This window comes from Alligator sinensis, unplaced genomic scaffold, assembly GCF_000455745.1.
Source record: "Alligator sinensis unplaced genomic scaffold, ASM45574v1 scaffold569_1, whole genome shotgun sequence".
NCBI lineage: Eukaryota > Metazoa > Chordata > Crocodylia > Alligatoridae > Alligator > Alligator sinensis.
Window position 1 is genome coordinate 715,115 of NW_005841914.1, and position 2,900 is coordinate 718,014.

General features: G+C 48.0%; 1 pseudogene; it reads right to left on the reverse strand.

The window, feature by feature from the left end:
• Nucleotides 1-2,159: 2,159 nt before the first annotated feature.
• On the reverse strand, nucleotides 2,160-2,347 carry LOC112549479 (annotated as a pseudogene).
• Nucleotides 2,348-2,900: the final 553 nt, after the last annotated feature.

Consider the following 2,900-nt stretch of genomic DNA (forward strand, 5'->3'; position numbering starts at 1 on the left):
GAGAGTTCTGGATGAACAGTCCTAGTCACCCAAAGTATGGGTGTCAGGACTCTCTTCCTGTAATCTATACAGATTAACTATTATGCGTAGATTTATTACATGATAAATCATACTTCACCTATAAGCATGGCTACTGCTGTGCCTATAATACACATACATGCACACGCACACACACACATAGACACACACGTGTGAGATAAATCAAAAGCCACTGTATTCGGACAGCGACTATTATAAATTCATAAATACGAATGCGCACGTGTGACATTATGATAAATCAGACTGTAACTATGCCTGTCACTGCTGCTGTACCCATGCTACACACACACACTTGTGTCTATATATCCATATACTTATAAAATCAGAAGCAAAACTGTTTTCACTAATATAAACAGATGCTTGCTATTGGTTTAGTAATATGGGCATAAAAGGCATGAGTACGTCTCCACCACAGTCACATGGATGGCTGTAATATAGTATAGAGAGATGCACATTAGCTTTAAACTAGGTAGCTAAGGTAGAGGCAATGGCTTAGCCTCTGTAGCATAGAGCTCAGTTCAGGCTCAGCTTGAGCTAGCTAATTTAAAGCAAGTTTAGGTGTCTCTAAGCTACATGAGATATTCCATGAGTGGCAAACAAAGAAAAGCAGTTATCAGAAAAAGTCTACCCATCCCACAGGGAAATCATAGACCTATAGAAAAGAGAGAAAACAGGCGGGAAGGGAGCTAGAGAGATCATTTAGTCCAACCCCCTGCCTGAGGCAGGATTGTCCCTATCCAAGCCATCTCATACAAATCCATTTGTCTAACCTCTTGGCAAAACTACACAGTCAGCCCTGACACAAAACCCTAACCTGCCACAGATGAAGCGGGGGGTCATGGCAGCCGACATCCCGCTGCTGTAAAGGTTATTAAGATACACTTGAGAGTGCCTAGGAAGAGGGCCATGCCCCCCCGCTACAGAGGAAGGCAAAACCCCCCACAATCCACACCAATCTATGGGGTAAAATTCCTTCTTGACCCTAAATAGCGATTGATCTGACCCTGAGCAGAGGAGCAAGGCCCTCTAGCCAGGAACCTCTGGGTTTAAGTCCCAGCAGGAGCATTGGCACGGCCCAGGCACAATCCCCAGCTGCGGCTGCAGCCAACATCCAGTGCTTCTGAGGAAAAACAACCCAAAAACAAAAACCCACAAAAAAACCACATGTAGCAGCAAGGGGAAAAAAAATCCAACTGTGTTTCAGCAACTGCTCTGCACAGGGAATTTGAGTCCAAGGAAACCTCCCCCACAAGACTGTCCCTCCCATGGCCATCTTCTGGGTTAAGAATCCAGCCTGATTTCATTTAAATTCCCATATCTACAAGGCACCCAACCCACTGGAGGCCACTTACGGCTGTACACCGAATGCATCACTTGATTTACCATCAGCTCCTTCTTTGGTGGAGTGAATTTTGTCCTCTGACCAAATTGCAATGTAAAGATCATGAAGGACAGTTAATGACACTCCCTTTGCATTTAATTAGGCATTTTGCATCAGTCTGGAGAATGATGGAAGGTGCAGAACAACCATGGGGGAGTCCCCATGTGCTGCCCTGCTCTGCCCGTGAACCATTAGACCAGGGGCCGGCAATGTTTTTGGATACAGTGCCAGAAACATCCGCGGCTTCAACTTATAAGATGTTGGGGTGGATGGTGGGGGAGCCCCGAGGGGCCTGATCCTTGTTGTGGCCGTGTAGCCTTGGCCCCTTCCCCACCATCCACACAGAGGCATTTCAGTGCCAGTCTGGCACCTGTGCTGGGGGTTGCCTACCCTTGCATCTATTCAAGGGTGTCATCTATTCCCTTTCATCAGCTGAAGAGGAACATACCATCCACTGGTTTTTGGGGGTTTTTTGTTTTGTTTAATTTTTAAAAATTTTATGTCTAGGGCCAAATCAGTTCCAAATTCTGTTGATGGAGCAAAGCTCAATTGTTCAAGTGTGTGTGGTGCTACCACCGGGTGGCAAGCATCCTACCTCCCATATTCATCAGTCCAGGGCTTCAGACACTCCCAAATCCATGACAAGTATCCTATGTACAAGCCTCAAGCCCGGAGGCCTTGGAGTTCAGTTGCCCCCTAGTCCCACTTGCCCCTGGCCAACAGGCCGAAGGAGCAAGCTAGGGAGAAAGCCCAAGAGCAATCCCTCATCACCATAAATTGTGTAACTGAGATCCTCACATTTGGAGGCATTATAGACTCTTGCAGGGGTCAGGCTTCCTGCAGTGCAAGGGACTAGCCTTCACCCTTAACTACAATGAGTCACTCAAGGCCAAGGAGAGGGGGGGCTGTCCTGTGCCAGGTAAGTAAAACCACCTGGGCCAAACACCAATTGTGGTATCTCTCCTGCTCACTGACAAAAGCGGCGCCCCCATCCAATCCCCATTTGCATCAGGCCCTGCACTTCCCAGGGACAAGTCACCAGCAACAGCCTCCGACCCTTGTATCGAGCATGAGCAAAAAAATAAATGTGTTGCACAGTTAATTCCTGGCATAGCAACTGCAGGCTGAGGCCCCCATTCCCTGGCTGTTGTCTTGTTGTTATCCAGCAGTGATGAAGCTGATCTTCAAGCAGATTCCCAGGTCAGCAGCATGACCAGAGACATGAGGAACAAAATGACCTGAAGGCCTGAGAAATCTGAGAATTGGCTGCCAAAGAGGGTGGAGGGTGTGTGCTCTGCAGAGCACAGCTGGCCTTCCACGTGGGAGGACTCCCATGTACGTGTCTTGCAGTGCTAGATGCACTGGAGGATGCAGAAGTTAGGCAGTATCCAAAATACTCTTACGTGGCTTGGCCAGAACTTTTATGCTCCCCTTGTTCAGGCAAACTACCTCTGGGGACAACTGTGCAGAGCTGGGAGGG